A 14755-nucleotide genomic window follows, 5' to 3' on the forward strand; every position below is an offset into this window, starting at 1 on the left:
CTTAAAATAGACTTATGGTATTAGTAATGAATGAATTTTAACTAACAATTTTGAGTATTATATAATTCAAATTAAGTAATTATTATATTTTTATTTATAATTGAATAGTATATATAACATTTACAGAATTTATAGACTTGAATTAAAACAGAGTTGCCACACAATGAGGCTAGTTTGAATTTTATAAATATTTTTCGAATATCTCAAGCTGGCTCATATTTTTCTGGGTTCTTTTGTAAGTCTCAGGCTAATTAGGTATGTTTTCTAACAAATTTCAATTTAGTTAAATTTATTAGTTTTGTAAATTTTGAAAACTATATTCTTGAAAATAATCTATATTTTCTACCTATTCTGTTCTATTGTTTTAATTTAAAAAAAGTGTATGTTTATTTTTGAGTTTTTTAATTTGTCTTCCAATATTTTTTTTTTATAAACTCAGAATGACTAGACTAGTTTGATCTAACTCAGGATAGATTATTTTTACTTTCAACATAGATTTTTGCTCTAAAAAGTCGCAACCCTTAAAATAACCAGTTTTAAGTTTGGTATTAATATTATTATTGGAGTTTATCGTGCGAAGATGGACTCGGGCATTAAAACCTAAGCCGCTTAAACAATACAAACTAAAAAAGATACAAACAAATTACATTCAATGAAAATTAAAAAACTAAACATAATATAGTAAAAAATTACGAACAAATAGTCCCGTAGGATAAAATATAACTAAGTTTGCACAAAAAACTAAACGAAATGAATTCTCATATACAAACTTATGCATAGACTATAAAAGATTACACACTTACAAAAATTATATATAACAACTTATAAACTGTAGGGGGAAGGCGAAGGGAAGAGCAATCGTTCTTAATAACAATAGTACTTTAAAAAAAGTAAATAGAAATTACTTCAAACCATCATTATAATGAATTACCATTTAATCGATAATCACTGTATTTTACTGGTGTTTATATTATTTAAATCTTTTTTTTATAGTTTTAATCGAAAATATTCCACCCTCCCACACGAAATTACATCCTGCGGTAACCTATTCCACATATTATTGTTCTGCAAAAAAAATAATTTGGCCTTTGACTGTAATTAGAATCATATTTACATTTTATTTTTTTATCATTTCCTCTCAAATTATAATTGGTCTGATAAAAAACAAAAAACTGATTGAAAAATTATTTATGTTTACCATTAACAATTTAAAAAAGTGTTATCAAATCAAACTGCCATCTTCTATACTCAAGTGACTCCAATCTGAGCTTCACCAATCTATCCTTGTATAAGGTATTTGAAATGTTGCATCTATTACAAACAAAACGGGTAAAATTTCTCTGCACAGACTCAATCCTAATAATGTCTTTTTTTTAAATAGGGAGACCATATTGGGATATTGTATTCGAGTTAAGGGCAAACGTAGATTTTAACTAATTTAGTAAGAATACTAGCAGAACTGGTTTTAAAACTTTTAAGTAATTGATAAGATGAATTTTGAGCAATTTTATATAAATAATTTACATGTTAGTTCCATTTTAGATTTTCAGATATATATATTCCTAAATCTTTAAAACATTTTAGTGCTGGTATTTTAGTTTTACTAATTAAAAGGTTGATAGGGAAGGGTTTATTTTTATTGATGGTTAGAACTTGGCATTTTTTTGGATTTAAATCGAGTTTTTTTGTTTTTAGCCATTCGTGAATATTATCTAATGTTAACTGTAAAGAAGTTTCTAACTTGCTAAATACTTTTGTGTCACCTTCAAATAGACTTATTTCAAATAGAATGTGAGTATTTAAAGTAATATCGTTGATGTAAGTTAACAAAAGAAGAGGACCAATGACTCCACCTTGTGGTATTCCACTGTTAATTTTCAGAGGATCTGATAATGTGTTGTTAATGAGTACACATTGTGACCTACTATTTAAAAATTCGTTTAACCAATTCACTAAGTTATCATCAAAACCATATTGATTCATAATAATCTATTGTGTGACACATAGTCAAAAGCTCTTTTGATGTCAGTATAGACCACTGTGACTGATTCATTGTTCAAGTAAGTTACTATCCAAGTATGTAAACATGGCAATAGTTGAACTCCTGATGATCGGTAGGGAACAAAGCCAAATTGTTTTGGTGTTAATAAGTTAAAATCAAAAAGGTGATTAGATATTTTTTGAGAAACAATGTGTTCAAAAATTCGGGAAAACGTACTGGTTAAGGATATTGGCCTATAATTTAATGGGTCGTGTTTGATACCTTTTTTGTATACTGGAATTACATAAGATATTTTCCATTGATTTGGTATTTCTGATAATGCTAGGGAGCAATTAAAAATTAATAATAAAGGAAAAACTAGTGATGGAATAGCATGCTTAATAAAATAAGGTGGAGTTTTTTCTGGCGTTCTGATGATTTTATCTTTAAGGTGCTTAGTCGATGTCTTAATGTCTTCATAACTTAAAAAAAAAACTTTTAATTTTACTGATTTTTTTTAGGTTGTTTAAAACTTTGATCATTTTGATCTTGTTTAAATACATTTTGAAAATTCTATTGAAAAGTGTGGCTCTTTCAAAATCTGAAGTTACTATTTTGTTTTTATGGTGATCAAATAGGGGAAGCAATGAAGTATTTAATTAAATTTTAGATTTAATGTAGTTAAAATTTTTTTTTAAATTAAGGTTAGTGTAGAAGTATTTTTCATACTCTAAATTGTATTTTTAACAGCTAGTTCATATTCTTTTGATTTAACTTTATAATCTTTGGAGAATGATTTATTTTTCTTACTTTTTTTGTAAAGAATAAGTTTTTCTTTTAATAATTTTTTAATGTAAGATGGATATTTTTTGTATTTGTTATTTTAAGGATAATGTGGAATAATGAGTTTTATTGAAGTTTGAATTAAGTCGATAAATTGGTCATAAAAGTGTTGGAGATTTTTTGATTTATTAAATAATAAAGTTCAATCAATGTTCGACAAGTATTTGTTAATGTTTTTAAAATCAGCCTTTTTAAAATTCTATGAAACTACTTTAGAATTAGGTATTTTTTTACTTTCAGTTTTTATGTTAAATGAGATCAAGTTGTGGTCACACGTGGTTGTTAATGGGAAATTAGTTAATAGAGATGTTATTTTATCTAAACCAAAATGGTTGGAAATATTAATAAATCGATTATGTTTCCATTTTTATGAGTTGGTTTTTCTATTACTTGAGTTAAGAAAATATCTGTGCAGAAATCGAAAAAAAAATTCATGGGATTCGTTAAAGCTTGTACTAGGAATTTTCCAATTTATGTTTGGCAGATTGGAATCTCCAAGAACAAAAAAAGAATATGTACCCGGCAAAAACAACTTAATCAGTTTAGTTACATTTTTAACAGTTAGGGCGCATTTTGCAGCCAGTGGAGTATTTTTTAATAAACTCAGAATGACTAGACTAGTTTGATCTAACTCAGGATAGATTATTTTTACTTTCAACATAGATTTTTGCTCTAAAAAAATGCAACCCTTAAAATAACCAGTTCTAGGTTTTGGTATGATTTATGATTGCCATATCTTAAAAATACAATCCTACTAAGCATGGTTTTTTTTTCTTGTAAAGGGTAGTCTAGTTTTGGAATTTGTGTTAAATCTCTAAATACATTTATGTCTTTTTTTTTTTTTAATATTAGTTATTACTTATATCTTAAGTTTTTTTATCATATTGTTACTTTAAGTATACTACTACATATTCATTTAGCTTTTGCTTTCTCTTTTTTTTAACTCAAGATGACCAGGCTAGTTTGTTGTAACTCGTGCATAGTCCCACACACTTAGTATAACTTAGGACAGGTTAAATGTTATGATAATCTAAGGATAATTTCAAGATTTTTTTTTGAATCCTATTCCAATGTTTTTTTTTTAGATCTTAAACGACATTTCTTTGTTTTAGTATTTTCTGTTGTTTTATAGCCAATTTTGTTGAACAACTTGATTTTTTTAAAGTTTATTTATTTTAAATATTTATTTATGAGTTCTTTAAAGTGTTTCAAAAATTTAGGGCTCAGGACAGTTTTAGTCATCCAGGATAGTTTTTTGACTCATAGAGTAACAACCCTGCTTATGCTTGTTATTAGTTACTCAGGCTGATTTTGTTTTAATTTCAAGAAAAGCAAACTTAGCTATTATTATTGAACTACCAACTAGAGATCTCAATTATTTTATTTATGGCAGCAATTTTAACAGTTTTATTAGAAGATTCATTATATGTGATTTAAAAAAAGTAATTGTTATTTAATGTATAACATACATTCTTAAAGTTGACTAAAACAGTTTGTTTTGTATTTTGCTAATGTCTAACTTTATATCAACAATTAAAAACTTAATATTTGTTATTTATTAATTTATTTTTTCTGTTTTAATTAGAAATTATTATATATTATATTATATATTTAATATATATGTATATATGTATAGAAATAAAAATAGAAATAAGTTGATTAACTTAATAAATTAAACCTTTCACACGGGTTTTTTAATGAAAAGGTTTATTTCAAGATGTAAAATTTGAAGAACTTGAGTTTCGTGCTTACGCACTCATCAACTTCAAAACAATTTCGTAATAAAGCACATTACAAAATACACAAGTGAAAGTTAAAAAAATAAGCATAAATAAATTATGACGTAATTTTGAAACTATCAAAAATCATGCAAACCGTCTTGTGAAAAAATTAATTTACCAATCGACAATAAACTGGCAAAAACTCATAAAACTTCGGTGATTAACTATATATTTGGACAGATAATATATGTATATATATATAGTCATATAGATGTTATATATATATATATATATATATATAAAGGTTTATTTCAAGATGTAAAACTCAAATGACTCGACTTCCGTGCTTATGCACTCATCAGCTTCAAAACAAGTTTAAAATAAAGCACAAAACAAAACACACAAATGAAAGTTAAAAAAATTAGCATAAGTAGATTATGACGTAATTTTGAAACTATCAAAAATCATGCAAAACAGCTTTTGCAAAAATTAATTTACCAATCGACAATAAACTGGCAAAAATTCATAAAACTTCAGTGAGTAACAATATATTAGGACAATAATTTTCTATAATCACTCACTAAAATTTCATAAAGGTTTACAGTTTTGTCTGAAGGCACAATCAAATTCTTACACTTACCTATATCCCGCACAATTTTTAATAGTTCCGTCTGGAATTGGCTTCTTGTTTTTCTGAATTCCACGTTTTGCACCATTCTGATTAGATCTTCTTCAAAAGCCTGCAGATGTTCTATCGGCTTTGGTGCAAAACGTGAAATTCAGAAAAACAAGAAGCCAATTCCAGACGGAACTATTAAAAAATGTGCGGGATATAGGTAAGTGTAAGAATTTGATTGTGCCTTCTGACAAAACTGCAAACTTTTATGAAATTTCAGTGAGTGAATATAGAAAATTATTGTCCTAATATATAGTTACTCACTGAAGTTTTATAAATTTTGCCAGTTTATTGTCGATTGGTAAATTAACTTTTGCACAAGCCGTTTTGCATGATTTTTGATAGTTTCAAAATTACGTCATAATCTACTTATGCTAAATTTTTTAACTTTTATTTGTGTGTTTTGTTTTGTGCTTTATTTTAAACTTGTTTTGAAGCTGATGAGTGCATAAGCACGAAACTCGAGTCCTTTAAGTTTTACATCTTGAAATAAACCTTTTTATTTATATATATAAAATAAGGTTATTATTTAAACTTGAACACCTTCTACTGAGCCCACTTGAAGGGCTTTTAATTTACCAAAGTGCTATTTATTTTAAATTTGAACTGGCTGAAGATTAAAGACAATCTTTTTTGTCTTTATGAAACATATGTTCCAGTTTTTTAAAATCTTACATTTCAAAAAATTATATATATATTTATTATAGTAATATATATATATATATATAACTTATTAATTTTTTTAAATGTGAGTAATTTCAAATAAGCAATTAGTCTTTTTCATTTTTAGTATCAGCGTTTTTTTAAACGTAGGTTTATTGTAAGTGTTATTCAGCTTGTATTATATAAGTTTTAGTATATCTTTAGACTAATTGTTAATTGATTTGTATCTATTTTGATAAAACTAAAACTCAGATTTACTTTATTTCTTTTTAATAAAATATTATTTTAGTTCCACAAAATAAACCGTAGAAAAATTACATTTGTGGAAAGGTGTCACATTTGCAAAAACTGTCGACTTTTGCAAAATTGACGCCATGCAAAAAGGACAAATCGTTCAAAGGTAAAGACTAATTTGGCTCGGAATTAAATTGGTTGAAACTAATCAGGCGGAAAATGATTCGAATAGAAATTGACTTAGTTAAGAATTTATAAGATGGAAATTAATTCGAATAGGAATGGTCGGGTGGGATTCGATCAGATTGGAAATATTTTGGGTTTGAGTTGGTTAGAACTGAGCGTTTTATATGAAGAAACTAGTGACATAGTTTTTATTGCAATAGCTATCATTAATAATCGTACAAAGTTGGTTTTATATTAATTTTGTTATGTTTAAAAAATTCGGCCATGCTGACTGCTGATTGTTGCTAAAAAGGTAACATTTTACTTATATAGATAATGAAGTTTCAAGACGTTTTACTTCAGATTATTGTTGAATACTATTTTCAAGTACTATGTGTTACTGCTATAAAAATACGTAGCATTATCACTTTTTACTACTTGTTTATTTATAAAAGCTTTCTTTTAAGACATTTGATATTATAAACTGTCTAAGAATTAAAGACAATAATGAGCTTTATATACTTTTTATAGCTAACAGATAAATCACTTAAAAGAAAGTTTCTATTCATCGCCTATGAAAATTATTATATCTTTAGCGAATAAAAGTCTTTCATAATTTTCAAACAATTTTATTTTATGTTATTTAAGATTTTACATATATTTTTTTATTTTTCAAAATTTTTTGAACATATAATTTAAAATAAAAACTGTTTTTTTAATTAAAAATTAGTAAACTACCTTAGTAATAATATAGTCTTATGAACATATGCTAAAACTTAACTAAGCCATTTTAGCAATATTTACTTAAACTAATTTCTAACACTTAAGTACGTTTGTAATGTTTAGTAGTATTTTTAAAGTCGCTATATTGTGTTTTTATACAGAATTTGTTTACACTTTAGGTGTGACATCCGGTGTAAAAATTTTAACGTATTAAAAAAAAAACAGATAACTTGTATTCAGTTTGCAAACAAATAGGCTTAAGTAGTATAACAAAAGTGTCGAAAATAGTTGACCTAAAAAGTTTGTGTTTAAAATCTAAACACGTTTATTAATTAAAATCACGAACCTTAAAAAAAAAACAAGCAACTTTGGTGTAGATATAAGCAAAGTTTTCAGGTTTTATCGTAAAAGTAGTGTACCATTGAAACTGTCTCTTATTGAATGTAGCAAAAAAACATTGCTTAGCTGAAAAAAGTACTAGTTTCAAATTATTTTTTTTATCTTAAAAAAGTATACAGTTTAGATTGCTTAGCTAAAGATATTTAAAACATGTTTATGCACATACTGTTTAATAAAAAAGATTATATTTTTGAAGCTAATTAAACTATTTTCAGCCATATTTTATCTTGTTAAACCAACTGATCAGCTTTATCAAATTAAAAATTAAGTATTTGTTCATTAAATTGTTTAGAAATGGTTTTTCAAAAAAAAAAACTGTACAAAGTAGTTTTAGTTTTAAAGTAGTACTGTAAAAAACATATTTTATAGTTAACGAAATAGTATATGGGTTGAGTAATGTTGTTAAACTAAGTGTATTAATGTTATCGATTAATGACTTAAATAGGTTGCAATATTCTTTAATGCAACGTTAAACGCTACAAAAAAGAAACATTTATTTTTATTTTAAGATAAATATAACTTGTAAAACATACTTAATTTTCGACCTTTGTAGTAATTGTTAATACGTTTTCGCGTATATATTAACCATACAGTGTATTTGATTTTTTCTACTATTTTTTGTACAGTATTATCATATTGAGTGTTGTAATGCTAAATATTTTTCCTGGTTAGATTTAAATAACTAGTATTTTATACTTTTAACGAGTTTTAATGCATGTATTTATGTACTGACTACTGACTATATTGAAATTTATCGTTTTATTGGTCACTTTTATTGTATTTGTTTAGAGTTGCAGTTTAAAACAATTGTCGTAACAAGCTAACTAGTATTTTTTAAATATAAAAAAAAAGTTAGTTTAAGTACATGTGTTTTTTCATTTAAATAACTAATTTCGGTTTTAGATAAAAAGTTATACCAATTTTTATGTTTTAACTTTCTTTTTTATATTAAATTTGCTTATTAAAACATTTCTAATTAATAAATATTCCTTTAAAAACAAGTTGTACAGTAATCTTCCTTTATTGTACCAACATATGTTTCTGTGTGTTAACGAATCAACACACTTCAACTGGGTTGTTAATGTTCTTATATCAATTTTTGTTTACAACTACTGAACGAGTAGTTCTAGAGTTTATACTTTGTTACTAAAAAAATCTTCAATTGTTTTAGACATGAAACATATTTAGTTATTTACTATTGTCTAAGACTTGAGTAAAAAAAAATAGTTACATTGTTTGCTTACTTTTTGAAATACTTTCAGTTTTTATACATAAAATATATTTTAAGACACCAAAAACTAAAAAAAATTATCATTATATATCAACCAAATTTAAAAGTTTTAGAATAAGTATTGGTTTAACTTTCTTTAGTAACTACTTAAAAATAGTTATATTTATTTAAAAAAACTTTGTTAAACACAATAAAAGACATTTTCAAAGTTTTAGATTAGACTAAGTATCTTAATAATTAGTTATATTTTGAAATCAATTTTTAATCTTTCTTCGACTAGAAATCGTTCATCAAGTTTTTTGATAATTATACTATTTAGAAATTCTAGAACATAAAAAGGGGTTATTTAACACAAATGTTTTTCAATAAAGTTAGTTTTTATACCAATCGTAATATATCAGTTAGAACTATTTGATGTTAAACGTAACACAGTTTACAATTCTATGTCACCATCAAGAGCTTTTCGCATTATATAATAAAAGGTGTGTTAAAACTATCATAAAAAAAGAATTAAAGTTAAAAGATATAACTTATAAAAAAATATTCACAACTATTTTCTAAGTAGTTTAATTATTTAGATTACGGTATTTCACTAAGTTAATTTAATAAATCAAGTCTTAAAAAATGAAAATGATGATATCTTAAGGATAAAATTTTAGTTGAAAAGAATGTGTACAACTGTATTTAAACAAATATTAATATAAACAATAAGATAAAAAAACTAAATGTTTAAATTAAGCTATGTTTTAACTTAAAGTTTTGTAAAGAACAAATAATATTTTTGTTAAAGTTTTTCAAGATGTTTAAAATTTTTTGGGTATATGTTTGTTTATGTAAGTATTAAAACCATAAAACATAGGTAGAGACTTTATATAATCCAAATTTTAGAAAAAAAAGAGTTTTATTACACAGTGTCAGTATCATTAGTTTTCAGATTTAAAATATTTACATTACCTTAATCAAGATACAAGAAAAGAAAATTCCTTAATCAGATACATAAACAATAACTCCAACCATCCGACGATAGTCAGGAAAAACCTACATAAAATGATAGAGAAAATGTTAAATAGACTTTCTACAGACACGCAAACCTTTGATAATGCAAAGCATAGCTACCAAGTTACTCTACGCCGATCTAACTTCAGACACGAACTTGAATATGAAAACCTGTAGATAAAAAGAAACGAACAAGAAAAAGTATGTTCTTCAATCCCTCATACTGCCAAACTATTAAAACTAACATTGGAAAAATTCTTTTGGATCTAATTGATAAACATTTTGAAAACGAGAATAAGAAAAAGAATTTTAACAGAAATAACTGCAAAGTATCGTACTCTTGTATGGAAAATGTTAAATACTTTATAAGCCGTCACAACAGGAAGGTACTAAGTAGAACGAACGATAAGAAAGATCTAGATAATGATATGTGCAACTGCTGCAACAATGATTCCTGCCCGCTAAATAGTAAGTCTTTGCAGGAAAATGTAGTGTACAAGGCAACAGTCATTACTCAGAACGAAACCAAGGAGTACATAGGATCCACGGGTGGAACATTCAAAAAGAGATGGTACGCGCATAATAGTGATATTAGAAATGAAAAAAAATATAGATCAGAACTTTCTAAGTACATTTGGAAATTAAAAAACAATAACACATGGTACAAACTTAAATGGAAAACTATGCACAAGATTAGAAAATTAAAGAATGTAGGTAAGATCTGTAAAACCTGCAACTTGGAAAAAATTGAGATAGCACTTGCTGACAAAAAACGAAATTTAAATAAAAGATAAGAGCTTTTTTACACCTGTCCGCTATTTAGATAATTCTACTTTAAAACTTAGCGTATTTATAGCTGTTGATTTTGTCTTTGCTTGCTAGTATTTACCCTACTTTTATTTGTTAAATGCCATTTTAGATTTTTGTTATTATAAGATATATCTTAAACTTTATAAAATGTATCAATATTTGTAAGTATAAATGTTACTATTTAAATACTTTATTTTTATTAATTTAACAATTTCTGTTCACTTTAACAATGTTAAACTGACGTATTGTTTTTGTAAAATTTATAGATTTGGTTGTATTAACTGTTTTGCCACATCTGTTAATTTATCCATCGTCTAATTTTTTATTTTGCAGGCCTGAAGATCCCTGTAGGGTGAAACAACTTGCCTTTGTTTAAATAAATTTAATATTAACATTTACATTACCAAAAAACGCTACAAAATAAAAACACTAGATTTTGCTTATATAAAACCGTTAAAAAAAAGGTTGTTAACTACTAATGTTTTTTTATTGTACTTAAACGTAATCTGTACAGACGGTTATATAAAATTTATTTGTTTATAAATAGCTTTCTAAGACAAAGCATTGCTTTAAAAAAATTGTTTTTGACTAAAATGCAGATTAGCAACTGATTAACAGGACTTATTTTACATTATCACAGCTGAAAAAAGTTGAAATATTTTGTTTGTTTTTCATAACGAAACGTCTGGCTTAATTTTTTTGGTATTGATAAAAATCAAAACTAACTGTTTCCACAAAGCTGAAAAGTTTATGTATTATTTTTTTAATTGGTTTTAATAATCTTTACTTAACTTCTCATCTTTAATAAAAAAGAACGTTAAAAGTTTTTAAACACTAACGCGTATATGTTATAACGATCATGTATACGACTTCATATTAGTTAATTCAAAATTTAAAGTTAAGTTTAAACTAAAAATGTTACCACAGAAGTTTAAGCAACAACGATATGCTATAAAATAGTTCCTGTTTTTAAAATATTTTAAGGGTACCAGAGTTATTTTTTTAATTACTAGAATTAAAATTGAAAAGTAAATTTCGGAAATTCGCTAAAATTGTTAAATATTTTCGTTTAGCAATCAACAGAATAAAAAGTCGCTTAAAACTGGCATTAGTATAATTTTTAGTTAAGTATAAAAAATAAGTTACTTTGAAATTGTTACGTCGTCAAGAGTCACGTATGTATAAACAGCTTTTTAAAAGTTTTCATTTGTAAAACCATAAAAAGACCGACCCTTATCTACATTTAACTTATGCAAAACCTGTATGATATTATTTTAGGCTATACATAATTAAAAAAAACTTTTCATATATAAATTTTAATACGTAACAAAAGTTTAATAAATATACTAAAAAATGAAAAAACTAATATTTTTGTCACTGGTTTTTCTTACTTTAATAAAACTTTTTGGTTTTTCAAATAGTAATACTGAAAACTGAAGTATACTTGAAAACTCTTACTAAAATATATAACCAAACAAAATAGAAGGTTAGCTGATACAAAGCTAACTAGTAAGTAAATAAAACAGTGCCTTCAATTATAGAATAAAAAGAAAACACAACTAAAACTGTTTAAGCTTAAGCACGAATAAGTGTTATTGCAATAAAAAAATTGTAAGTATAAATTTTATTACATGATATGTGAACGAACATGTCTAGTGATACAAATTTATTCGTAAAAAAAAAGGAAGTTTTTGATAGTGTAATATTATAAGTTATTTCTTTCTAAAATTAATGTATAAAAACAATTTTTGCTCATAATCTGATGATAGGTAAAAAAATATAAGTATAAAAAAAGTGTTGATTACTTTCGACAACTTTGAAATATTTTGTTACTCATATAAATTTTAAGTGCAGGTATTTGATGTGAATTAACTTTCATTTTATGGTATACATTTTACAAAAACTGACTTTTAATTTTTATGGATTTTGCTAAACAAGTTAGTTTAATTTGTTTGTTTAATTTTAATAACAAATTTTACTTTATGAAGTTTCGCCTAGTTTCTAAAATAAAAATAATGAAAGAGCGTAAAATAACTTAATATAAAAAGTAAACAAGAAGTAGTATGCATATTGTATAATAGTCTGTATTGTGCACTTATCTAAAAGTGTTTAAGAAATAACATACATTTATTATAATCAAAGTAGTATTAGAAAAAAAACCTAAAAAACAATACAAAAGTAATCATTTTATAACTCAGCTCAAATTATATTAAATAACAATACAAACAATTTGCTTTCTCTAAACATAATTGTCCGAAATTTGTGATAACTATTTCCGTGCACTTTTACGCTGCTCATCAGTTCTAACATCAAACGTTAAGGTGACGTAATAATGGCGACTAAACTGCTAGAGTTATCGTTATGATAAAAGTTTGTTTTATGTACCGGATATAAAAACAACCATCCAAAAATAGTTGATACGTCATGATCATTTACAAAAGAAAGTATGAATCAATTTGGTTTATCGAACTAACTTTTCTCAACTACAAACTATGTACTTGGCTTTTATTTTTTATGCATATTTTTTCTTAGACTCGCACCTGAATTGAAGTTGAAACTTCGCTTAAAAATACTTGTTGAGTCTCAACTGCAAAAATATATAGCTAAATCAGGCCTATGTAATTATATAAACCGAAAATTTTTTTATAACGCAAAACTAAACACAAACGCAGCTTTTTTTTTAAACAAAACTAGATATTAAATTTAAATTTTCTTGAAATAAATGTAATTAAAACACGTATTGAATCAATTGACCACAACTAAAATTTGTAGAGTTCAAATGTGCAGTGTTTGCTTACTTATTACATCTTAAATAAATAGAATATTAAGTAAGCGCAAACAAATCTGACTCATAGACTAAAATCTTTAATATCAAAATTTTCTTAACGGCGATATTTTTAAAAACGATGTAGTAAAATCTTGTTTGCTTACAAGGTAAAAATGGAGGGGTATTTGTCTTGTAAAAATTGTAATAGCAAATACTCAATAGACTAAAGTGTACAGTATTAAAGAGTGTGAACTTATAGAAAAGTAATTAAAACAATACTTTATGCTTTTGTAAGCTAGATTACTTACAATTTTAATAAACTAACTAAACTAATAATTTTTTAAATAAGTATTTGAAAGTTTTTTTTTTAAATAAACAATTTTTTTATTATAGAATATATTTAGAATAGTTTAAATTAAACTATTTAATGTCTCCTGTTTTATAGCAAAATTTTAAAAGTGAAGTATACTTTCATTTTATTTTCTAATTTATGCTGTAGTTGTGTATTCTAAAAAAAATAAACTGCAGTCGCAAAAACGTCAAAAAAAAGAGAGAATATCTTCAGAAAAAAAGAAGTTTTCAACATAAAGTCAAAACAATTTTTCAAAGTATTTTCACAGTCCTTGTTAACACTCGACACACATCGATGATAAAATTATGCAACGATACCTAACTTTGGCTTTCAATCCCTTTTTTTTTGAAACAGTAATTTAGTAAATATTTTAGCACAGCTAACAAATAGTTTAAAATTTTTATATATAAATAAGATTTTTAAGGCTTGGTATTGCTATGAAGAAAAACTAGTTTAGAAGTAGGTTTTGTATGAATAAATCTTATAGTATATGTCTCTGAGTTAAAAGCATACTAACTGCCATGTCAAAAAAAAAAGTTGCTTTTGAAATTTGCGTATTGTACAATTTTAATTTTTATAAGTTAAAGCTATAGATAGTATACGATTAAATGCTGTTTTAAGTTTATGTTATTAATTTTTATTTTAGTTTTAGAAAGTTTGATTTTTTACATATTTTCATTTAAAATAACTTAAGAAGTTTATAATTTGAATAATTAAACAAATAAAACTACTACATATTTAATAAGTTTCAAGTATAAGTATAGTGTAGAAAAAAATATATGGTTGAATTATTACTTATGAATTCCTAACAACACACTTTTGTTTCAAAAATAAAAAACTGTAACGTTTTGTAACGTTAAATTTAGAGTCAAAAATAATATATATCTATAAAATTGATTATACTACTAACTTCATTAGTATTAAGTAGAATATTTTGTTATTCTTTTATTTATAATTAAAATTCCCTGATTTTTTTTTTATGTTAACGTAACTCTAACGACTACTTTCATTGTAAAATAAAAAGCCCTACCTTGTAGGTTTAAATTTTTTTTAAGAAATAAATGTCGTCAAGCATAAAAAACTAAAATCGATTGCCTTAACTTTTAAAACTAATCGATTCTTTTCCAAACTATTTGACCTAAAAATGTCTTATGACTTACAAGAGAACAATTACCAAAACTAAAACTTTTAAAG

The sequence above is a fragment of the Thalia democratica genome, chromosome 4 (assembly GCF_965202585.1).
Source record: "Thalia democratica chromosome 4, ktThaDemo2.hap1.1, whole genome shotgun sequence".
NCBI classification, from domain to species: Eukaryota; Metazoa; Chordata; class Thaliacea; order Salpida; family Salpidae; genus Thalia; species Thalia democratica.